At 40.8% G+C, this 26793-nt stretch overlaps 1 protein-coding gene across 5 annotated transcripts in view; it reads left to right on the top strand.

Annotated features, from left to right (window-relative positions):
* HS3ST5 (heparan sulfate-glucosamine 3-sulfotransferase 5) overlaps window positions 1–26793 on the top strand; it is a 317283-nt gene that overhangs the window by 96630 nt on the left and 193860 nt on the right. For all 5 annotated transcript variants that reach the window (XM_075597658.1, XM_075597660.1, XM_075597657.1 and 2 more), the window contains exon 2: window positions 22011–22219. The gene's annotated coding sequence lies outside the window, so the exon portion shown is untranslated. The remainder of the gene's footprint in view (window positions 1–22010; window positions 22220–26793) is intronic.

Genomic DNA, 26793 nt, shown 5'->3' with positions numbered 1-26793 from the left:
TGCTTGGCTGGGGGGAATGGCCCATCCGGATTAACACAGCGGGTTACTGCTTCTGGATGGGACTCCAGCTGTGTGAATCCTACCGGGCTGCATCAGTCTGTAATAGATGCGCATTGAGAGTAGATAGAATTAATCCCACTCTCTGTGAATCTCCAACAGGCGATCGCATGGCTTTTATTTTATTTTGATAACACAGTATTTAATCAGGGGGTCTGCAGAGCTGGACTGCATTATTTCCTGCCCCTGCGACCTCCATGCATCCCGAGTTACAGGTCCCGGTACGGCTTGCCAGTATCTCCACTATGTTTAAAGTCTCCTGCGTCACGGCTCATTAAACAATGCAGAGAGATACTGGCAGCCCATATGGGGGCCTGGAACACGGGAAGCAGGGGGTCCCTGAGGCTGGACTTAATGTGGTTCAACTATGCAGACCCCCTGCTTCAACACTGTTAAAAAAAAATAAAAGCAGCTTCATTACCTTAGCGGCTAGCCACTATGGTAATGAAGGGGTTAAACTAGAGTACCTGGTTTATTGGGGGTAGAAGGGGTAAGTGAAGGGTTTAATTGCCCTATAGGAGGTGGTTAGGCCTACCTGGAAGGTTGTGGGAGGGGTTAACACCTTCATTACCTTAGCGGTAGTAACTGCTATGGTAATGAAGGAGTTAACCCCTCCCACTACCCACCCGAGAGGCCTAACCACCCACCCTGGGGCAACTATCCACTTTACCCACCCCTCTACCCCCAATAAACATTAAAATACATCAACCAATTGATTGCTAGTGTGGCTACGTATGCTCTCAATGGGAGCAAAGATAACCCCCATGGAAATTAATGGGCACCCTACTATCCACCCTCTCTACCTCCAACAACCCCCCTCCTCCCCAACACATACAGTAATGGCCAAAATCCCTATTATCCAGATCTGGATAATTGCACCTTTGCCCATTAAAAATTAAACATTACCCAGCCAGCATACTGTATAGTAAATAAAAGTTGCACTTACCCCTGCCAGGATGAAGGCCATCCTCATCCTCATCGTCTTCAGTGGGCAATGACCATAAAATAAAAAACTATTGGTCTGTAACACCTTAATCACCTTAGTGGTTATTAACGGCTATGGTGATTAAGGGGTTAATCCCCTCTCTGGCTACCCACTCGGGAGGCCTAACCACTGTTCCCAGGGCAACTACCTCCACCCCTATACCCATTGATTGTCACTGAGGTAAACCATGCCCAAAATATGGGAATGATTACCACAATGACAATGAATGGGCAACCTAAAAATTAAAAACAACCACAAATAAAATACATTACATTTCAATAATAACAAAAATTTGCCAATAAACCCATTGATTGTCACTGTGGTAAACCAAACCCACAATATAGGCATGGATTGACACAATGGCAATCAATGGGCATCTTAAAAATTCAAAAGAACCACAAAATAAAACACATTACAATTCAATAAAAACAAATATTTAACAAAAAATGAATTGATTGTCAATGAACTTATCTAAACCCTCAAATGGGGAATAGATACACACATTGCCAGTCCATGGGCATCATAAAAACAAATACACAATTAAATAAAATACAATCAATGTGTTTCTTACCTTTGTCGGGATGAACATTCATCCTCCTCATCCTACAGCGGCACCAACTCTTGTCCCACGACGCAATGATCCTCATCAGCATGATGCAAAGAAGTCCATGATCCCCAGTTTCTTGAAGAGGAGACTCCGGTGAGTAGTTCTTCTTTCTTCTCCAACAGGTCTGGAGTTGATCCACCGGCTTCTTGGGGTCAAATGAGATGTGACAGACCTTATATAAGGCCTGTGACATCACATTTGACTGACAATGGTAAATCCACCAATCTGATTGGTGAATGTACCATGTGATGGCTTCCATTTTTTTTAATGATGTGACGTCATCTTAAAGGGAGGGAAGCCAGACAATCAGGTAGCATACACTTCCCTCCCTTTAAGATGTCGTCACTTCAACAAGAAAAAATGGAAGCCCTCACATGGTACATCCACCAATCAGATTGGTGGATGTACCATGTGATGCCTTTCCTTTTTTCGAGTGATGTGACGATATTGGTTACTACTGATAAGGTAATGATGGGGTTTACCCATCCCGCAACCTTTCCGGTGGGCCTAACCACCCACCCTAGGGCAACTACCCCCTTCCCCCACCCCCTCCATCCCAAATAACCACTGGTTTTTCTCTGGTTTAACCCCTTCATTACCTTAGCGGCCAGCCACTAATGTAACAAAGCTGCTTTTATTGTATTTTGATAACATGGTATTGAAGCAGGGGGTCTTGGAGCTGAACCACATTAATTTCAGCCTTGGGCCTACTTCCCAAGTTACAGGCCCCAGAATGAGGTGCCAGTATCTCTCTGCATTGTTTAAATGTCACGGTCACGTGACCGGGACATTTAAACATGACGGACATAAAAAAAAAAGCTGAGCGATCGCCTGTTAGTGGTGCGCAGGGAGAGTTACTGATTCTATCTACTCTTACTACACGTCTCTTACAGACTGATGCGGTCAGGTAGGCTTCACACCGCTGTGTTCCCAATCAGAAGTAGAGACCCCCGCGTCTTATTCCTGATGGGCCATTAGTCTGGTTGCAGGTATTCCGCGAGCACACATGACTAGAACTGTACCCATACAGAATCTATGCCGAATGCGTGACCATCCATTGTGCTACATCCGTATGCAGAAATACAAATATGTGCATTTAGTACGTACAAATATTAACTATTTAAACTAGACACCTTATGGCCCATAGAATGGTCCATAGGCTGTATTCTTGTTCCTGAAAGGGCCTTTTGGTATAGCACTAAATAAATATATCCCATCGTGTCAAAGAGTACACATTTGATGTTGAAAATTCGTGCAAATTAGATGTTTTTTGTATTTTATTTCTGCATTTATCATTTTTAATGAAACAGCAAAAACTCCCAATTTCTATTGCATCAAATTGCTTTCCATGTTGACCATTGCTTATAAGTATTGATGAAACAATAAAGCCTCTAACTTTGTTTGACACAGCAGCTACAGTAGCACACTTTTTTTCCTGCCTTCACCACTCAGCAACTTTCAATTAGAAAGCTGACAAGTTGGCCTGCCTTCTTTTCGCCGTCACATCCTACTCATTCTTCTTCTTTTTTACATCATTGCCTACACTTGCCTGCTACTGATCACAGAACATAACGCAACGTTATCTAAAACAGAACAGATTATATGTTCCCTCCATTAACGAAATAACCACAAACAAAAACGACATGACATAACTAGGCTCATTGGCACTAGTGTGTCATTCATGTTATTTCAGGATAACGCTATGTTAATAATAAGGGGCTTCTGCGCATGCGTGATCCAAACCTAGGCTTGTGATCCCGGGAGCAGACAAGTGTTTTCGTGTGTTAACGGAGGAAGGGAGCAGCGTTGATTGAGAATATCCTAGGGAGGGATTCATGGATTAGAAGAGTTCTGGACACTTCACTTTTTGGACTTTAAAGACTCATACATATGGACTTGTAAGGCGCCGGTTCTTTTTGTTTATTTATACTGTTCTCTCTGATTTGTTTCAATCAGCTTTGTGCCAGGCAGCCTAGCCCACATAAGGGGTTTATTTTTCCTAAATAGGTCACACCACTAATCATTTCAATATTAGCGCTTCTTTCACACCACCCTTTTCTATCTGCTATGTTAATAATATGACACAACTCCTATTCATACACTACATGACAAAAGTTTATTCAATTAACGTTTGTAATTTTTTAATATATATTAACCCCTTGGTAACTTATGGCTAGCTGATCATAAAGGGGTACACATAGCTCAAACTGCATTAACTACACACCTTGCCTCCCAAAAGGCCTTACTACCGTAGCTGCTGTTGCAGGTAAGGCTAGGTCCCCAGTGCAGCCGGCGGCACATGCGGCCGTGCGTGCGCCTCTCACCAGCCCCTTACCTGCTCCCTGGCTGTCCCCAGTGCCTCCTGGCTCGCAGGCTCACTGCGCACTGTGACACGTCAGCTGGCAGGGGCTACAACCAGTTTGTGAGCCCGAGCAGGCGACGCGTCACGTGGTGTGGCAGGGAGCCAATCAGAGAGGCGCGGGAGCGAGTGGCGGGGAGAGCGGGAGAGCGGGAGGTGGGGGGGAGAGTGAGAGGTGGGGGTAGAAGTGTGTGTGGCATGGTTTTTTTGTAGTTTTGCTAGTGTCATGGCCCCGCCCCCTCGTCATGGCTGTGCCCACAAAGCCCTTTTGGCCACGTCCCCCGTGCCTCAGAACGCTGCCTGAAGACTGCAGATTGCGGTATAACGCTCTGCACACACCGCCAGGTCACAAGGCGGGCGTGCAGGCGCGTGCAGTGGGGCCTCAGCCTAATGAGTTATCTCCTCACCCCTCTATCCCCCTATATAAGAATAGGTAACAGCCCTATTAGCCAAAGGTGGCTAATAGGGCTGCAGACCACTGAATACTAAAAAATGGCCTTGCACTCAGATGAACAATTACTGAAATGTAAGTTACCATCAATCTTTTCTTTCCGTTTAGAAATGTAATTAGGTAAATACAGCTGCTATGTTGTGCTTCTTTAGAAACGGAATGGATAAAAAAAAACAGATCTTCTGTTTAATGTTTCTATTGAGTTTAAGCTTGCATGTTTTTCTACCCATATAATTTTGTGTGAACTCCATTTATTTGCATTTAAATGGCATGATGAGGATGATAATTGCCGGGTTATCTCACATTTTTTTTACTTCACTGCTTCTGTGTTTCTACTGCCAGTTTAAAATCGTGTGGGCAGAAAGCACATGTAAAAAGTTCATAAACCATGCTACAGTATCCCTAAAGAATATTACATTGTATATTTGTTTTGTTACCTATGAAGATAGGTAGATGTAGGCATCCCTTATATATTTAATCTGATCATTAAATTCAGACATCACAATATCTTTTTTTAGAAGACACATTCATGTAAAAATTACATGTAAGAAGATTCATTCATTAGGTGTCACAAACGACATCAAAAGTCTGATTTGCCACTAAGTTATCTGATAAAGCTCCAATCTCCTGTTTCATTTCCTAGAGAAATTACCTGAAGTATTTAGCATTGTGAGCAAGCTAGTTTGTCAAATTGGAAATGCAATTATTATTAAGTACTGTAGTCTTTTTATTATTGTAGAATTCACTCTTACGGAATACTGCCCATGTTATTGAACAATTTATGCAGAGTGAATATAAGGAGGAGTTACTTGGTTTATTATATCAAGGTGTTACTATTTGTTACTTTTTTCTTTTCTTTCTTTTTTGCATCAATTACGTCTCTCCTACTCTGTCGTGAAACTCTGTGGTTAAAAAGATTAATGAGAAAAAATTATTATTATCAAGATTCCTGCCAGATCGATGCGATATCTCACAAGTCTTCATATCTACTTTGTAGAGTAAATGGCCAGGGTGAAAACAAAGCCCCCCCGAGAGATATTTAGACTAGTGTATTTGTGTACAATAAAGCGGATAGTTTAATTTCAATAATTCCATTGATTGTACAAGTGGAATTATATATAACATTTTATAACTGTAACTTTTTTATGGATTTGTTACTCAATTTAGTTATGCTCATTATTTTGTCAGAAATACATAAAAACAGCTTAATCAGCAGTGTACTACAATTTCGTTTTGCTGATAAACATAATATTTTGCATTTCCCATGACAGTAGAGTAATACAGGAGCTTTCAGCGCTTTCACCTATAAGCAATATACCCGCAATTAGTTGCTCAACCTGCATAACTTTGATGTTTTAGCTGACTCAGAAATTAGACTTCAAAATCTGTCAAACGTTTATTTCATATAATAAAATCTCCCCAATAATTATGCAGCTTATGACAATTATTAAACTCCCATTTTCCCTTATTCTGTTAAAAATAAAGATGGACATCCCATTCACAGTTCATTCCAAACATAGCTTTTCATTATAATAAATAGCAGCCAATGTCAGACAGCAGCTGTTTGTAGTGTAGCAGCTTTTCCCAGTACAATGTTGGTACTATCACAGTTTAATGAATTACCTTTTATTTAAGCAACAGGCATGAAAAAACTTCTGCAAATGCTGCTGTGGTGCATAAAATTCCTTCTTTGGAGTAAAGACACTAAAATATCTGAGGGAAGGTCTGAGGCCACTCTGCTCCTTCACCATTTAAAGAAAATAGAACAATGACCCATGGTTGGAATGCTCTTTTAAGGTCTTTGTTGCAGGGTACATGCAACCACACACGCGGGTTCTCTTGATAAGGCTTCTTTATTGAGCCTTAAAAATATACAGCACACAAAAACAAAATAGCTTCTCTTCAGCATACAAAAACAAAATAGCTTCTCTTCAGCATAGAAAACAAGGCAGCTTCTCTTCAGCATGCAGGACACAGACAGTTCATCACACATGTACTTTGAAAAACAGACCTTATAGCAGTAATCTCTTCAGTATTTCAGTCCTGTCTCCTGACCAGCTAGCCTGCATGTGTGTACAGCCTGGGGGTTTTAAAACACCTTGATTATGCAGCTGGGGTCAGACTAATTAAGCAGCCCTTCTCAACTGAAACTTAACCTCGTCACTGCTGCACTGCAAGTCTAAACATAGGTTTGCCAGGTATATGGCTGGTGACGTTCATTCACCCTGTCACAGTCTTCCAGAACTGCAAGGTGTCTTTTTGCATAGTACAGCTTGGTAGATATGGGTCATGATATCTGTAAACTATTACTTAATCAATGATGTAGAGCAGAGGTGGTCAACCTTTTTTTCAGGCGGACCAATAAATGGGCACACATTTATTGGTAGGCCACTGTCCTCTGTGCTGAAGATATTTAGTGCACGATGGAGGCCAGGTGCACCGGCTGGCCATCCCCAATGCCAGGTGGTCCGGACCTTGGGATGGCTACCCGTGATGTAGAGCATTGCAGATATGGTCTAGAGCTATCCCTATGGCATTGAGAAAATCATTTTATCAATCTGTACTTTTCTTTTTAAAGTTAATTATTTGAAGGAAGAATTCAGTCATGGATCAAGTTTATCATGGTTACACATTGCCATTCTAACTTTACTCTGATATTGAGTATCAATGTCTAGTTTTGTCCATTAGTGCCAGTGAGAGTGCTTTGTGTCAACTTTGCTTGTTTCAGTGCATGTTTTAGGCAGAGATTTTTAAAGTGTTTATATTGCTCCAAATTATATTGAGAGCTAATAATATTTTGGTCTTTAACATTTAGGAGGCGTTAAGCGCTCTGTCTAAAATATTATTGTTAGATTAAACTAACCAAAATAACTAGTTTATATATATATTTAAATCCCTTTGAGTATCGAAGGGGCTGTGGGGCCAGACTGCAACCGCTCCTCCTGCACTCCGATCACATGACTGCTCCGTCACTGATGACAGAACAGAAGAGGCGTCACCCCCCTTCCATTCCTGACCAGTGAAGATCAGGATAAGATCTCCCCTAGCAAAACAAGCAGGATTTTTGGACGTACTTCTGCGTCAATGGGGGCCCTCTTGCACCCACTATGGCCAGAATACATATTTAGCCATTTTAATCTTTAAAGATATGTAGTAATATCTTCATGGATATGTTTCTGGAATGGTTATACTTAAGTAGGTCAGATTGACAACAGCCACAGCTCTTGGATCAGTTATGTAACAGTGAAGATAACTCAGTAGTCACTGGGGAGTGTGACTGCAGGGGCAGCCTGGCAAGCATATTAAATGTTAAGTCTGCTGATTGCCCCTTCCCGTCAAGATGGCTGCCTATGTTTCAGGCTCATGTGGTTATCTTATTGTGGCCAAAATGGCTGATGCCCTGTATATTGTGTTCCCCATTTGTGTACTGTTTATAATGCTCCATTGTGTGGTGGGCTGTTAATCTACTCTGTCCGGCCAGCACACAATGGAAGCTTAAAGGAGTTGATGTACTTGGGAACACTGGGGAAGTGGGGAAAGGAGTGTACTAAGATTGGTGGAACATGTACTTCAAAAGTGGAGCCATTGTTCATCCCAGATTCGTAGGCATCTATCTTTGTGGGGGGTATCAGGCTGAAACTGGGAACCCAGACCTAGGTCCTAGCCCCGCCACCTCAATTACCATTAGTCAGTTTGAATTTCCCATTCTCCTTAATCCCACCTCCCACTGCCATGATTGGTTTGTCTCAGATGAGCCCTTGCTTTATGATTGGCCAGCGAAGACAATCTCTTCGCTAATTGGTCGGCACCCAGTCTTCGAAGGGTGCCAATGGAGGCTGGGAAAGTATGTAAGCCAACGCTGATGAGAGCTCCACAGATTTTTGCAGATTTTTCAGAGGTTCATAGCTAGTCTTGGTGACTGAGACTAGCAGGAGATTTGAACCTGCAAGCCATTGGTTCTCACCCCATGGTACTGGGATACTCTGAGATGGATGGATTCTGGAAGACATCCTGGGTATAAAAGTGCTCATCTCAGATCAGGAAGCAGACCCGCTGGGCTAAAGTAGGGGTATATATTCAATGACCAGAGCCTGGGGCAAAGTCCTGTTTAGAAATAACAAAGTTGCAGGTTGCAGGCAGAGGATCAAGGAAGGCATCAGAGGTGCAAGTCACGGTCCCAGGCAGATGTCAGCAACAGGGAATCTATACGCAAGAGGACAGGAGCCATGGAATAACACAGTAGGGACTGCAAAGAAACAGGAACCCTGCTCGGCAACTTCCTGAAGGAAGGGCAGCCTTAAATTTGAGGTTGTCAGGGTCAAAATGGCAAACTCCAGAAACAACAGGACTGGAGTGCAAAATCGGACACAAACAATGCAGAATCCTCACACTAGGTAAGCTAGCAACGGCAGCACCAGGACCTAGCGAGCTAGGATTCCCATCGTAACTTCCTGTTTGGTAACTTTAAGCTGTTTTGTCATTTGAGTTGCTTCTTTTAACTCCAGACAAAATAAACTCAGTTTATTTAACTTCTTCGTTCTGTCTGGTGCCTGCGATTCCAGAGTAGTAATCTGGTTTTCCGTGACATTGTACTTCAGATAGTACAGTACATCTAACACTTATCGTTTTTCTTGAAATCTTTATATCCACCATGACAGACTTGATCAGTGCTGCTGCATTAAACTTGTCTACGGTACACTGAATCTCAAAATTAATTTTCTATGAACTTCTAAATACCTGACAAAGCAAAAAAATACATACGAACTTTGTAAGGGTTTCAAGGTAACAGTTATATACTTGACCATGTTAAAGTAGCAAACACTCTTACTCATTTTTCTTTTTACAGAATTAAAATAGGAAGGCAGGTTTTTCCAGAGCTTTTAACCATGCAATTTTTTACCTACAGCGATGACCCCCCCCCCCCCTTTGGTTTCAGAGATTCTGACTGTAACCCCTCTCTTATTTACCTCAGACTAACATCTACTGCTAAGGTGGGGGCCTGAGTCCTCAGTCTATATACCTTACTGCACACGTGGCCATAGGTCAGACAGAGGGATGCAGACTACAGTATTGTTTATAACACAAGAGTATTTATAATGTAATTATTGCTACAGTATACACCAATATAACAATATGATTCTCAAACGTGAGGATCATTCAGTACATACACAATATAAATAGATATAACCACTTCACATAAGACGCTGCACATGAGTGTGTGTTAAAGTTCTTGTACCAGGCCTCACAATCCTGGGTAATCAGACCGTGCTGTGTGATACTGGTATCTCGTAGGAGCTCATATATTCAAATGTAAGTTGCAGGCCTGTGCTTCACAAACATATGTAATATGGTACCACTTTCCTCTGACTCCGCAGGGGATCCCCTCCATCAGCCGTCTGTCTCCTGCTCTGCTTCTCTGCAGCTGGATTCACTCACTGATCAGCTCTCCTGTCTCCTTGGGTGCCATGTGCAGGTCCATCTGTGCAGTAGGCTCTACACACAGCCTCCTTTCCTCAGCTCCATGCAGATCTGATCTGTTATGGCTGCCCCCAGCACTTAAGGCTCACACCCCCTCATAGTCCCTCCTCCTTCCCCAGCCTCCTTACTGCCTTAGTCTGGTCATATGTCCATGGAGATAACCCTGTTAGGGATTAGTGTTCTGTTGTTGCTGGGAAGACACAGGGGTTACATTACCTTTCTAGTTGCCAGTGTTTTTGTTCCTATTGAGAAATTAATCATTGCTGCAAATATCCACACATTCTAGTGTTTTACTTGTATGTTACCTATACCTCTTCCATTGAAATGTAATGTAATGACACCACATACTGTAGCTGGGTCACAGTAAGCAAAACCACAGAGCATGACTGCTCAAAATTCCGGTGCTCAATAGAGTAATCCTCATAAGTCTCTTGTTGATAGGAGAAATAATTCCACGTCTATGTGGCAATAAAATATTAGCTCTCAGTGAAAGTCAAATTATTTACTCACAGCTTGATAAATGGTAAACGATCACGCATGTATAGCCCCGCGGGTCCGCAGGTCAGCAACTTCACGCGTCCTCTTGAGGTGCATTCGTCGACTAGCATAACCACTAGCACAATGATGTCGAGCTTCAAAGCACTCACAAATCGCTATGCTTGATTGGACATCGGATGTACACTACAGACACAGTTTATTGCACTGCGGCCAGTTCCGCAAGCCGGGAGATTTCCCGGCTTGCTAGTGGCCGCCCCTCGGCGTGACGCGCGGTCACGCGTCATCGGGAGCCTGCGCCCCCTGCACGCGCGTCCAGGGCTCCCCGAGGGAGCCCTGGTGTCCCGCGATGTGGGGGACGGCGACAGGGGGTTCCGGGGGACCCGGCAGCGGGAGGGAGAGCACCCCGATCGGAGGGCGCTCTTCCGCTGCTTCGGCGCGCGCCCGGCACCCTCTGGCGCGCGCCAGTTTACTGCTGCGGCCGAGAACGGGCAAATGCTCGAATAAACTCGGCCGCAGCAGTATGTAGTCCCGCGGGCTCCGCGACTCAGCGTCTCCACGTATGGCCGGTCAAACAGTGCTCTCAGGGTACCTCAGCCAACCCACTTGACAATAAGCACGACATTGCCGGACTGCAGTGAACACTCACAAGCCACTGAATACTCGTCTATCTGGTAAGCTCCCAGGTGGATTCAATGCAGCAAACAAACATCCCATGCAGGAAATCCCGTATAGGAAAATATACCGGTGCACTGCGTCTCCCAAAAGGAGAAAATGGGATATGATAATCAAAAGGATTTATTCATATTAAAACATGGACAAATAGTACTGAGGCAGACACTCTTTGATAAAGCACCCTGCGTGTGAAACGCGTAAGAGTGTCTGCATCAGTACTATTTGTCCTTGTTTTTATATGAATAAATCCTTTTGATTATCATATCCCATTTTTCCTTTTGTGAGACGCAGTGCACCGGTATTTTTTCCTACACGGGACTTCCTGTATGGGATGTTTGTTTGTTGGTTCACAGTAAGGGCTGTTCTATAATGTGTGCGGCCGTGCGCCGGCGTGCCTGTGCGAACACACGTGCACGTGTTGCACGCTTTTTGTGTATATAGTGAGGTACTGTATGTACAGTTGTGTGAAAAAGAACTTAGTTTTTCACACATGGCTTCTCCTTTTGGCTTTATTTTTGTTAAATAAATCATGACACGGTGTAATATGTCATGTGTTGTTGTTCATCTGAGGTTGTATTTACCTAATTTTAAGGCCTGCTAAGGAACAGATGATTGTTATTATGTCCTGATATGTAAAACCATAGAATACAAAGAGGGTGTACTTTCTTTTTCACACCACTGTGTGTGTGTATGTGTGTGTGTATATGTAAGTGTGTGTGTTTAAATAAGTTTCGAAATAAATACTTTAATAAATGTTTTAATAACATTGTACATACTGTACATACACACACACATACATACATACATACATACATACATACATACATACATACATACACACACACACAAACACACATATACATACATTTTCAGCGGCGGTAGCGGCACAAATTCATTCTTTTTCTCATCCTCTCCCCTGTTGGCTGGTTCCACCCTCCCTGCCGTGCGCGTGGCACCATTATAGAATGGCTGACTAACCTCAGCCAACTAAACCTGCCGCGCGCGCGCACGGTGTAGCGTGCGCACGCAGTATAGAACCGGCCTAACATTACTCAATGTGTTTTCATATGCACATAGCCAATAATAGAAGCAGTGCAGACAATGGATATGATGGAATTTGTAAGAACAGGGTCAATTTAAAGTACACAGATCCATTTTAAATTAGTATTGATCTATTTTTGCATTATTTACAGGTGCCTTACAGTCTGTACTGTATGCATGACTATAATGGAGCTTAGCTGCATTACGATTTAAGATAAAACCTGCATTAGCATTCCCTGGGGAGAAAATCTTTCTGTGGAGAGTAATGATGACACGGCTGAATTCAATGAATGTTTAAGATTATTGCACTGTCTCACACATTGTGTGCCATTTGCACTAATTATTGCTCATAAGTTTGAATGCTTGATATAATAAAGTAATAGTCAGTTACTGAAATAGAAAAGGAAAGGAAATATATGTCATTTGATAGAATAGAGGAAATGTTTACTATTTCTTCTCTTTTATCTGTTGGTTAACACTTAATTATTGGCTATCTGTAGAATACAATACAAAGTGATTGCTATGGGTGTGCACAATTGGCAAAGAGGGCTCATGTTTAGGGATTGTAAATACCCTACTGTATATAAAATTATTCTTCCCGTTGTTTCAGTATATATCCCTTATACTGTATATGTTTCAGACAGCACTACCTTTTAAACACGGTAGAGTGGATGGTTTGCAATGATGTGGTGCAACGGGAACCAAAGAAGGGGACAAACCTCTTACAATGTCAAACGCTCAAAAATAGGCAGATAAAATCAACATGAATAAAGCAAAAATAGAAACATTTGAGTTATTTTTTGTGTACATATTATCACTGGTGATGCACTTTGCTACTGTGTGTTTGTCCTTTAATACACTTTCTCAGTAACATTTTCTATTTTTGCTTTACTCGTTGATTTTATATGCTTCTTTTTGAGTCCTAGGCGTTATTATATATCCCTTATTGCACCCTAATCCAAGAAAGTTTTACTATATCTTTATGCTGATTTGTTTAATAGAAGTATAAGATCTGTATTGGGTGTGTCAGTTGTTGCTGGGCAGGTTACCAGTTCCATAACAACTAAATTCTGGGATGGCTGCCAACTACCGTTTAGTTTCAACAAAGTATGACTCCATATACGTCCCTTTGGCAGTAAATAAACTATTTTACTGTATCATAATTCTCTGCAATTATTATTAATAATAATAATAATAACTTTATTTATATAGCGTTTTCTCCCAATGGGACTCAAAGCACTTCACAGGTAGAAAAAGGGAAAAATAAGGAAACATTTAAGATTATAAAAGAGACCAAACACAAGGAAAGATGCAATACAGAATTGGACGGTACTGTAGCTATTAAATGCGCTTAATCCTGGTTATGTTCTTTAGGTGGAAGAATGAATATTTGATCACGGTTGACACTTGATGTTTACGGGTCAAGTCACAGGCAAGGACAACACTAAGATTCCGCACATGAACATAGCAAGCAAATCAAAACATAGAACTTGGCCGCGAATTACAGGACTTAGTCTCAGCTAGGCAGCCTTCTCTGGCTAAAAACAAAGCCGGTTGCTCTGCTATTCGCAACAGAGCAACTTTGAAAAGCCGCCAGCTCCTCACTGAGCCAAGCCTGGGCTCAACTGGTTCTCTCATCAGCCAGTCCCCTTACATAGAACGCAGTGTTCTATGTCTAACATGGAGAAAGGGCTGGCGACTAATCAGAGGACGGATCATAACTCAGCCAATCAGAGTGGGGGCTCGTCTGGCTGCTGACATCAGAGGAGGGGGTGTGTCGACCCGGCTCGAAAATCCGGGCAAGTGGGAAATATGAATTTGGAGCCCCCAAGCATAAGTCCAGTTGGTTGACTTAGCTGGTCTTGTTGTCTTCCGATGGTGAGCATCCATCAGAAGCACTTCTGTCCTATTAGGATTCAACCTCAACCAACTAGCACTCATCCACTCAAGGACCTCAGATAAACATCTATTGAAGACTGATAATGAGTCCTTAGTGCCTGGTGCAATTACTGCTGTGTACAATTTAATATGCAAGAAGGGAGATTGTTCATGTTTGGCTATCCGGACCGGCGGTGACCCTGGAAACATATGATGCACTATCCCTAAAAAGGTGATCAGGATCTCAGGGGTATTAGTGGAAGCCCTTGTAGCCTCACTTATTGGTGTACAAAAGCGTTACATTTTGGAGACACCGCTGGACTTGGGTTGTCTTTACATATCCCAATAATCGAAGACAACATCTACTTAGATACATAGTGTCACAGGAAACTAGTACTTTTAAAACTTTTGCTATTCGGGATCAATTCACTAGGCAAAACAAGGTAGTGCATTAAAATGATATTTATTCTGGTGAGACCAGCAGACATACAAATGATGCACAAAATACAAAGGAATATACACTTAACTGGGGTCTGGGGGGAGATACTAGCCTAACTACGTGCAGGACACCTGCTTCAGAGGGCTTACCCTGTCCGCTCCTAGTCGAGAAACTTCACGGTACCTTCCTCCGGGAAGATACCTGGTGGTACCTGCTAACTGCGTGCAAATCAAAACGTAGAACTTGGCCGCGAATTACAGGACTTAGTCTCAGCTAGGCAGCTTTCTCTGGCTAAAAACAAAGCTGATTGCTCTGCTATTCACAACAGAGAAACTTTGAAAAGCCCGCCAGCTCCTTACCGACCCAAGCCTGGATTCATCTGGTTCTCTGATCGGTCAGTTCCCTTATATAGACCTTGGTGTTCTATGTCTAACATGGAGAAGGGGCTGGCGACCACTCAGAGGACGGATCATAACTCAGCCAACCAATCAGAGTAGGGGATCGTCTGGCTGCTGACGTCGGAGGAGGGGTGTCGACCCGGCTCGAAAATCCAGGCGAGCGGGAAATATGAGCACAGTACCTACGAGCAGCTTCCCCCAGCCAGCCCATTGTCTCCCACTGGGCAGGCTCCACTAGGTCTGGCAAACCAAGTGGCTCCCACGCGGAGAGTCCTTGTTCTCCGGAACAAGTACTCCACCCTTCCCCACTCACCAAATGTTTTCAACGCCTCTGAATTTCCCTTATCCTCTTTGATCCCCGATCTTTATGCAGACATCCCGGCACCTATTTAGATTGACTGGACTGTCTGTATAGAAATTCATACAAACTTATAAAACACAATATACTTATTTAATAAACTTATGAACCTTAGGGCAACATCATATATGTGGGGGGAATGTGACTGGGATTCTTTGGGTTGAAACCAGGATTCTGGGGGACACTGCGTAGCACCGGTGTAATTCACCTTGTGTACCCACAGAGCCTGGCTGCTCATTGGGTAGAATTACGGGAGTACTGGTAACTTTGTCCCCTGAACTCATACACAGAATATAAATACATTTTGACCCAAATATCTCTCTTGAAACTCCCACTCCTGAAAATCCTACGTTTATCGCATGATAGGAAAAGGTTATCACACAACAGGACAGGATTTAGGGTATACATACAGTGTCCCTGGCTTATGTTGCTACTAAGCTACCAGGGACCCACGGCTTTCAGGGGTAACCAGTTGGGCTTCATTGTTATTATGAAGACTGGCTACCCCCTACCTTCACACATAGCATTTATAAGCACTTATATCTGGGTTGTTAAAATGGATGCCCCAAGAGTGCAGAGTTGGTGCCGGGGTGAGAATCTATTCTTGGAGCAGGACCTAATATTGTGTAAGGTAGTCACAGGGCTGGCTTTTGCAGAGCTCGGTGCAGGGGCTTTTATGGGGACTCTTACCTTATCTGGCTCAGCATCTCCTCAGACACTGTAGCGTCATGTCATGACATCACATGACACCTGTCACCATGTGGCATCACATTGTCATGAAAACATGGCACCATGTGGTGCCACATTGTTATGGCAACATGGTTCCATGTGACATCACAGTGCCATGTGATATCACATTGTCATGGTAATGTGATGACATATGACATTGCAGCGCCATGACAATGAGATGCTGCAGGAAAAAATGCTGGGGGACAATGTAAGAGTCAGTTACAGAGGCCTGTGCTCTTACCCCCGCCCCCCCCCCCCCCCGACAATCAGTTTAATTGTTGTGGGGAAGAGCGCAGGGCCTCTGTTATCACGGGGCTCGGTGTATAGAAGTTGATGTCACTGCCATCAAGTAGGCCATTCGGCCAGACACCAGATACCCTTATAATGAAAATATAAAAGTGTAAAAACTGTAAAACACTAGGACAAGTGTGACAGCATAATGCTGACAGTGACACTTTGTGAGTGCTGGTAGAAAGTAACCAATATTTAGAGCCTGGCCATATTTCCGGCTGTAAATATCTTGTCTAGAGAGCACTTTCCTCCAACATGTCCTAATTCTTTTCTGAAAACTGTAATGAATAAAGGTGGATATGTGTCAAATATGCAGATTTACATAAATAAGTTGAGAAGTAAAGTATGTATTTTAAAATCTGTGAATCAACAAAGTGCCTTCCCTCCAACATTTTCAAGTTTGCTTATTTTCTTAAAATACGATTTGCAGGAACTGACGTGGTACAGATTAGCACCTCTCTAATCATTAGCTAGGTAGGCTTAAGGCATCTCAGACCTCACCAGATTTATTGACGCAAATAAAAGTGGAAAAGGAAATGTTGCTAATATTAAGTTGTCACTAAAGCATCAGTTCATTTGGTCTTAAATGGATGAAGGTGCTTTGCATCAAATGTTCTCCATTTGTGTTAATTAGTAATAATGGGCATGGTTGTAGGAGCAATTAGGAGAGAAGTTGCTCAGAGCAGTATTAGTGTATATTTAATCAAAGTTTGCTTTGTACTGTACCTCACGAGTGCGCAAACTGGGTGGTGCAAAAATGTTGGGGGGGAGGGCGGCGCTTACAGAGGCCCTGCGCTCTTCCCAAAGGCATTTAAATTAAATGCCGGGCGACCGAGCGAGGCCTCTGTTAGTTCCCTTACCTTGACTCAGATGGCTTTGGGCAACGCATCACCATGGCAACACGACATCAAACGACGTAGCGGGGTCACGTGACGTCACATTACCCACGGCATCATTTTACGCTGTGTTGCCATGGCAACGCGGCATCAAATGACCCCCGTGGCATAATTTGACACTTTAGACAAGGTAAGGGGGGTGTGAGCAATGGGGGAGAGCAGGCAGGGGGCGCAGGGCAAAAGTTTGTGCACCCCTGCTGTACCTAATGCAGTTGAGTCGTGGGTAGCTCAACATCTGTGCTCAGAAGATTAGTTTTGGATGTACCAAACCCAAGAACAAAAAATGGAGATGTTTTATGCTAAAGCAAATTGCCACTCAAAAATTGCATTGCATTAGGGAGCAAATTACATCACTTGGTACATATTCCCCAGAAACTAAAGTTCCTTTAAGGATACGTTTCTCTGGAGGCTTTGGGGATCATTTTGTATATAAGGTCAGGAAGCATCGCTTAGCAGTTATCATTTTTGGCCCAGAATGATTCAATTGGTGTCTCTGACTTCTAAAACCAAAAAGTGTTACCTAAGATTTAAATAAACTTGGCATAACATTACAGTGCGACATTTACATTTTCAATGGCAAGGGGCTGCAAGTATACTCTGCTGGTTTGATTTCTTCAATGTCTTTTAGGTCTCAAGTACAAAACTGGTTATGTTATATTAAAGCAACAGTGTTTTGTTGATCACTTAAATTGTCAGTGCTCTCTTGTGCTTATCATCTGCTCATCGACATCTTAAGCATAGTTTATGACTGTCACTGTTTTCACTTTGCATGTTACTGTCTTGAATCTATATTTGGCATTAGTGAATGTGAGAGCATCACTAAGAAAGTGTTGATCATAATACAAAGGTGACACTGCTGCATGCATAACCACTTTGCAGAGCAGCAGTTCACACTGAAAACTCGTCCTCATGAATTAATTTAATTCAGGGTTTAATTAAACACTCACATCTGTTAACTTTTTTTTTTCTTTTCAATTTCAATGTTTAATTCATGACATGTTGACTCACTTTACAGGGTTCAGATGTAATGTCCCATGTTTAGATTACAACATGAATCTTTCGCTTGGCTGTTTAATTGAAGGGTTGTAATTATTATTATTATGTATACAATCATCCATGGGCATGCCCAGGCAAGCTATAAGTCATAACATTTAAAAAAATATCGTAAGCTAAATAGAAATATATTTTCCATATCCACGAGAAGGATGAAAGTATCTAAGAACTGTAGTTTCTTTAATATTGCAGGTTACATTTGAAAATAATTGACATTATTGTACTTTGGTTGGGGTATTTGTTTTGAATATAGCTCTACTGTTAAGAAGTCCAAATTAAAGAAGCATTTGTTGAATATGCCTTGTGAGTCGGGCTGCAAACAGTTAAACTTCAAAGTGCTGAAAATCTTACTCATTTAAATACTTGAAGAATAAGGATCAGATTAGCTAAACTGCATTAGACTAATTAACATGATGTTAACCCAAGTTCTATAAAATGTAACAATGGTTATGTCATTGAAGTCATACCTGACAGTATCCTTGTCCAGACCCTAACATAAGTCTACAAAGACTTATTTTAAAAAGTTGATAACATTTTATTTTATTAACTTTATATTCTATTCTTTATTAACATCTATATTTCGTATTCTTACTCCTCCCAAACCCTGTTTCAGGATCTCGATTAGAGTAATGCCAAGATTTTAGCAACATCATTGCTATTTATTTGAAATAAGGTGATGTTAAGCCTATTCAAATAAGCTTCCAATTCCTTGTTAGAAGTATTACAATTATTATTGATACTTCTCAAAGTACTTTTACAAATCTGTTTAGGGAAAAATTAAATATATACGGTTTATTGCATATTGTATCCTGTACTTCAGGAAATGGATGTATCTATTGCTGTGTACACCAAATTACTATGTAAACAATAAAATCACGATAACAGTGAAACAATCTTAAAGCAGCACTCCAGATTGCATTTTTTGCTTTGTTTATTTATTTATTTATTTAGTTATAGGATTGAAGCAAGGGTCTCTGGAGCTGAACTACATTAATTTCAGCTCTGTGACCCCCTGCTTTATGAGATATTATGAGATATTACCTCAGTTGGGGGTGCCGGTATCTCCTTCATGTTTAAATGTCCCTCATTTCATGGGCCAATAGGAAGCTGCAAGGGATGATATCACGGCTTCCTATTGGCCCATAAGACGCAGGACATATAAAGCAGCCGTTATCTTAGCCCCAACAAGCCCTGTCGGAGCTGCTATCTGGTACCCGCTGCGGAGGTAAGTATCTCAGGAAGCAGTGGGTCCTCAGAGTGTAAATTAATGTAGTTCAGCTCCGGAGACCCCTTCTTCAATCCTATAACTAAAATAAATAAACAAAGCAAAAAAATGAACCCGGAGTGCTGCTTTAATTATCTTTTAGCCCTTTTACTGCAACAGGGGCCTGCTCCCCATTGCTCTGCAATGAACTCCAGACCCCTGGCAGGAAACATGTTAAACACAATTTTCCAGTGTTAATTAAACACAATTTGTTTACATTCTGGACTAATCCATTGTAACTGAATATGCTGAAGTATAAAATATAGTGTATCTACTTAATGTATTGTAACATGTCTAAAGATTTTTCCACACAGAGAACAGGATCTTTTAGTTAGATTTGTGGACGTTGGAAGGTGGAGATGAATAGATTATTTTAAAGGGCAGGCTTACTTTCAGGGAGTTCAATCAGCATGAACATGAAAAGTTTTACAATTCCTGAACAATTTTGCTTCCTTATTCACTAAGCCACATGCATACTTAATGCGAACGTTGTTATGCACCAATATTACTAATTTCAAGGACATACTATATTAAGCCATATTTACTAAGGGGTACTAAGCTATAAGGCACTTTGCAGTCCATTCATTGACTGTACGATGCTTAACAGCTTAACACTGCTTAGTAAATCTGGGCCATTATGTTTGTCAGTGTTTTCACAAAGGCATTCTTCTTCACATCAATGTGTAACAAGGCACGGAAATAATATATAAACTTATTTTAAGTACAGCAAAAAGGCATCAATGGCTGAGGAAGATAAACTTGACACCTTTCGTAATCTGAGGCATCCCTCTGGCTCTTCAGGTTATAAACTGTGTCAGGATTTTGTCCCGATACACACCCTCAGCCTATACATACTGTATATTTACACTTAGGGGTAGATCCTCAGAGGTCCATTGATGACTTAACGAGACGTTAACTTCAGTTAACATATCGTTAAGTGCGAACATGGATCTTCAAAGCTCAGTAACGATGCGTTAAATGCTATTTTCAGCTGTAATGAGCCCTTGCGCTACTATAATGGACATTAGTGCTAATGATATGCAAAAGAGGTGTTCCCTCTAGCAACATATATCCACAGACCTCTGTTCTAGTTAACGCAGGGATTTAGCATAACTGTTCTGTCTTCTGTTCGTTATTTTTCTGGTTCTTGCTGTTGTCTTGGCAACCCCCTTGTTCTCTCTGACTTGGGCTGCTCCTCCCCTTGTTTCTTTGTTCAGTCCTACCCTCTTTTTCCTCTCTGACTGAGTCATTTCCTGTCCTTTCAGAGTTTGCCTCTCTGCAGCACTGTTCTCCTACTGCTTCCCTTGAGAAGCTTTTGTTATTTACCCATTCCTAGTCCGTCTCCCTTATCTCATGTTCCCATTCCCTAGTGTGTATTTCATCAGTACTTTTTCACTTTTTATTTCTGTTTTGTTCCCCCAATAAAAATGGCAGAATACAAGAGGCCTCCCTTTGTGTGGCATAGGCATTGAGTTGAACTGTCGGACTCTACTCACTAGAAACAGCGTGCATGAGTCAGAACAGTAACGTTAGTTAGCTCATAGCTAAAAGTGGAGGTACAGGCATACCCCGGTTTAAGGACACTCACTTTAAGTACACTCGCGAGTAAGTACATATCGCCCAATAGGCAAACGGCAGCTCACGCATGCGCCTGTCAGCACGTCCTGAACAGCAATACCGGCTCCCTACCTGTACCGAAGCTGTGCGCTAGCGGGGAGACTATAGAGCCTGTTACAAATGCCTTATTTACATCAGGTATGCATGTATAGGATGATTGCAGTACAGTGCATGCATCGATAAGTGGGGAAAAGTAGTGCTTCACTTTAAGTACATTTTCGCTTTACATACATGCTCCAGTCCCATTGCGTACATTAATGCGGGGTATGCCTGTACTTACATCCAGACACTAAAGTAGGTATTTTACAAGGTCTGGATAAATGTAAGACTAATGTTAGGTATGATTTAACTATCCTATTTTTATTTACAAGATTCTTTTCCTCTCCTGTGTTCTCTTTTTTAAATTGAATTAAACACCTATTCAGGGTATGCATGGCAGTAATGCCACCTTTGGGTAAGACAGGCTTAACACCATGTTATTTGGTGCTAATGCAAGGCAGTGCTAACGTTGCATGGCATTAAGCCAATCCTAATGAGATTCCTAACCACTCTTAGTTTTGCATATATTTAGCTTTGTGGATTTGCGTTAAACTCAGGGAAGCTAATGAATATTACCCATTTAGGTATAGTCACATAACTAGCTCCAATTTCATGGACTTCTGAGGATCTACCCCACAATGTGTATTTATATTTACAATAAATAAGGGATTTTATATATAACTTGTATGTGTCATATTGTACTGATAAGGTGGATGCCCTTTGTTTTTAGTTTAATGCTTACTTACCAAGACTCAAAGGTTGAGTTTTGGATTGAGCAGGCATGCTCATTAGAGTTAAGTTTCCAATTATTTTATTGGACGGCACCATTGTTATCGTTAATTTTTACAAGTCTGTCTTAGTATAAATGAAAATATAAACATGCATTATATTGTTTTTCAGGCACTCAAATCAAGCATCAAATCTTCGCTACAGAGATGTGTTGTCCTACAATATGGCACTTTGTGATTTCTACACAACATTGGTGAATTCAACTAAAAGCCGTGAGGAACCTAGGAAATTATAGACCGTGTCACATTTATAAAATCTCTGATTGCCACTGATCACAGCCAGATGCACAAGAGTCTCTGGATGTGCAGAAGAACACAAAGGTTGGTAGACCATTTTCATGACATTTCAGGATGTTCATTAAACAAAAATGTATATGCTTCGTATTGTTGTAGATGACTGAAATGATATTTTTACTGCGTGAAAGTACAGTACTTTGTCAGATGGAATTTTTCAAATTTATTTTTTAGCTAGAGGTGTTTAACGCATCAAGACTATGTATGTATATATATATATATATATATATATATATATATATATATATATATATCTTTTATATAGCGCCATTACTGTACATAGCACCTCACAACAGTAATGCATGTGACATAATAATATAAAATAATAAATAATACAAATAACACATAATGGGAAGAAGCGCTTCAAACATACAAGTAACATTAGGAAAAGGAGTCCCTGCCTGAAGAGCTTACAATCTAAGTGGTAAGTAGGAAGCACGCACAGAGACAGTAGGAAGGTGTTCTGGTAAGTGTATACTGTAGTATTAGAGAAAAAGTCAAAGATCAATGCAGCAGCCACTCCAAGGTACTCGGACTCACCAGGTAAAAGTAAAAAAAACTGTGCTTTATTAGGTTACATAAAAAAGAGGGGACACTCAGGACATACAAAAATAGGGGTTGTATGTCCTGAGTGTCCCCTCTTTTTTATGTAACCTAATAAAGCACAGTTTTTTAACTTTTACCTGGTGAGTCCGAGTACCTTGGAGCGACTGCTGCATTGATCTTTGACTTTTTCTCTGCTGCTTTGATTCGTGCCTGCGCCGGGGAGTGACGTCACTTACCCTTCTGACACACGTGACACGGGGAGAGAGAGTGAGAGCAAAGGAGGACGGCTTCATCGTGAGTACCAGCACACTCCATGCCGAAGCCCACAACACTGCACATTATGCAGCTGACACTGGTTTTGTCATAGACTCGCTAGCAGTTATCTCTCCAACACCCTCTCCTCTCCTTTATGCTCCTCCATTCTCCATTTATGTCTATAATAGGCATGTGCCATTAGGTAGACTGTCTTTGAGCTTTTCAGATGGCTCTTCCTACTTATACTGTAGTATTAGCCATATACTATAGGTTTTTGGGCAATTCTATGAAACAGTGTCTACCTTAGGTCATATTGTATGTACGTGTAAATGACACATCAAAATAAACCATTTTTAACATGTTAAATTTTGACAATTGTGCCAAATATGATTTGGGTACTTCTTAAGGTTTTTAAATACCTTATTACAATGTTGATTCTGTAGTTGTATGCATTTTGATTGTTTTGGTACAAAACAGGAGTGAACAGTATACATTCCAAGTGGCTTAGTCATATAAATGAGCAACCTTATGTTTCAGTACCTTGGATAATTCCCAGGTTTTTTTGTATTTACTTATTTCAGGCTGTAGGAGCTATGAATAAAGCCCCACAAAAATGCAATTAGATGCATGTTAAACGATTATCCATTTTTTTACTCTTTGGCAGCATTAAGCCCCAATTCAATGAGCATTTATTGGAGTCTCATCTTAACCACAATTTATTTTTATAATTTCAGACATATTGTAATGGTTTTGCCAATTTGGGCCTGAAACACTAATTGTGAAAAGAGCATTGACAACAATCAAAGAAAATACATTACCTGCTTTATTGAGACAAGTTAGGGGCTAATTGTAAAAATTATGTAGCAGGAGTTTAAAAGTTGCAGTCATCAGGGTGGTTTGTAGAAATTCATAACTTACTCACAATTAATCCTCCTGTATAAATGTGACTCAAAAACAAATAATGAGTGGATCATTTTATAATATGTTAGGTTAATGCAAAATGCAAAGGTTGTTTGTAATTTTTGGGATATCTAAATTGGTCTGGATATTGCCAAACAGTTTCTTTTTATTTATTACAGACTACAGTATACACACAAAACACAATACAGGCATACCCCGGTTTAAGGACACTCACTTTAAGTACACTCGCGAGTAAGTACATATCGCCCAATAGGCAAACTGCATCTCACGCATGCGCCTGTCGTCACGTCCTAAACAGCAATACCAGCTCCCTACCTGTACCGAAGCTGTGCACAAGCGGGGAGACTATAGAGTCTGTTACAAATGCGTTATTTACATCAGTTATGCATGTATATGATGATTGCAGTACAGTACATGCATTGATAAGTGGGAAAAGGGTAGTGCTTCACTTTAAGTACATTTTCACTTTACATACATGACAATATAACACATATTTATTAAGTGGTGCTATTGAATAACACACTCTCTCGAGTTGAAGACAGGGGGCAAGGTGTTTTATAAAATAGCTCTGCTAAGTAAATATGGTGCTATATGGGACTTCAAAGTTCTCCCTAACTTCTATTGTTGCTTGTATACTGTCTCCAAGACTTTTAGGCTTTATAAATAGCCCTATGTATTAGGCCAAGATAAGTGGGCTTAGATTTTAAAATAACATTTGTAACCTTTTGGCCTGTGGCAGTGTTAGTTTTAAGAAACTTCTTAATTAAGTTTTTTTCACTTGGCTCCGATCATTAGTTACCTTAAGATTTTGCAATCTTAGACCTGCTTGACTCCCAGGAAAAGCAAAGGAATGAGTCATAGGTCCCTATTGTACTGAACTGCAATAGTGCCAATCCAGCTCTATTGCACAGAGTGTGAAAGAAGTGAAAAATAAGCGCAGAAATCATTTAAGTGATAAATAGTTAAAACCAATAATTATAAAAAATTAAATATAGGTGTTACATATAGTATATAGGTGTAAAATACAACCACTGGATGCTGCTAGTCACTATATATGTTGAGGTGACTGTTTGATAATACTAATTGCATTTAATTTTAGTTTCCGCAAATACTTGTGCAGGGAAAGCACGAAGAATATGTGCATATCATTTTCTTAGCTTTAAACAGACATATAAACATGTCAATATAATACAAGTGGTAATTCACATACAGTACAGTACATACTGCAACTCAAGTCAAATAACTACCATCATGGCATTATATTACATGTTGAAGCCTAATACTGTTTTGTTATTGCACATTACATAATGGATATCCAGCTGTTTTTGCCCTGATGTTGCCAATTTCTTTGAAGCTACTAATTCTCCTCTATCACTAACTGTATCCGTGTATGATTTTATCATTATTTGAGACAAAGAATGGAGGTATTGCTCAAGAGAAGAAAAACAACACAGGTATTTAAAACAGCAGGATGTCATTTTAGTATATTTGTAGTCAAGAGGTTTCTGCTGAGTAAACTGCCTAATCAATTTGAGAATGCAGATTACAATCATTTTCCAGTCTGGAACTCAGCAGGTTTCCTGCCATCACTGTGCAGCCAGTGTAATGGTTCTAGCTAAGTTAAATTCCAGATAACATACCTTATCTTGTATGTGAGTCTTATGCATGTCAGGAGCTCAGTTTAATACTTTGATCTGTGACTGATTATCAGATGACAGCCACACATCTATAGTGCCATTATGTTGCGGTAAAAAAGACAGCAACTCAAAAGTTTTAGAAAGTCCTTTACTGAGATCAACTCGATAAATGAATGGGAAAGAAAACAGAGAGGTTAAGTTAACGTTTTCAATGCCATCTTTACCAATAAGCTTTTGAAGCACCCAGTGGGTTAGTTTGCATATGCCTTTCAATAGCTCAATTCAAATGCTATCTCCAAGACAGCAAATAAAGGACTACTGCAGCCGAAGCAAAGAGGAAGGCTCTCTTAACAGGATTTAGACAAAATTAACAAAAACGTCATAGGGTTAATACTGTGATATTACCTAAAACAGGAACTGCCGTTACTTTCCCTGAGCCAACGCCTTATTCCATAAGATTATTCTAAATAAATGAATAACTTCATTTCATTGGTGTTTCCTTAATATCATATTATTTCAGAATAACACTACTGTGCTTTATCTTCAAACAACTACTAAAGAAATAGGGCTTGGAAGGGAGAGAATGCTAAGGGGTGGGGGGGGAATAGATTATAAATGTAAATTAAATAAATAGTTATTTTGTTAATATATTAACCCCTTAGAAACTTTGGCCCAAGGTTGCGAACCAGGCAAATGTGTCTTTTTGTTAGCCACAAATGATTGCAAATGATTTGCCAAGTTTTTCTAATCCAGACCCTGAAATTTTGCATTAACTTTCCTTTCCTCCCCTATTTAAAATTTTACGAAACTGAGGGTTATTTTGGCAAAACGACACATTTTCTTGGCGGAACTGCAAATTCTCTGTAAAAATGTGTGATATTTGCAAAAAGTGTGCTAAATTTGGAACAACTATACATTTCTCCACTTTTCGAGACATTCACATATCTCTAGTGTTAGGTATATACTGACCCCTTTGTAGCCCTTAGTTGTCAGCTAGCTATGGGTTTCCAATTTTTTATCCTCCACAAGCCCTATTTCGGGGTCTGGGTGGGAGTAATGCCAGGTTTAGTACAGTATAATTTAACAAACATAACGTTAATTCCTGCCGTTAAGATTAGCGTGTTTAATGAATAGGGGATGAGTATAATTTAGTCTAATTAATATCTGATTAAGAACATTATTAAGAAAGTGTTGATCAATATACAAAGTTGGCACTGGTGCATGCATAACTACTTTCCAAAG

Source organism: Ascaphus truei, chromosome 4 (assembly GCF_040206685.1).
Source record: "Ascaphus truei isolate aAscTru1 chromosome 4, aAscTru1.hap1, whole genome shotgun sequence".
Lineage (NCBI taxonomy): Eukaryota > Metazoa > Chordata > Amphibia > Anura > Ascaphidae > Ascaphus > Ascaphus truei.
This window is presented reverse-complemented; position numbering and strand designations above follow the sequence as displayed.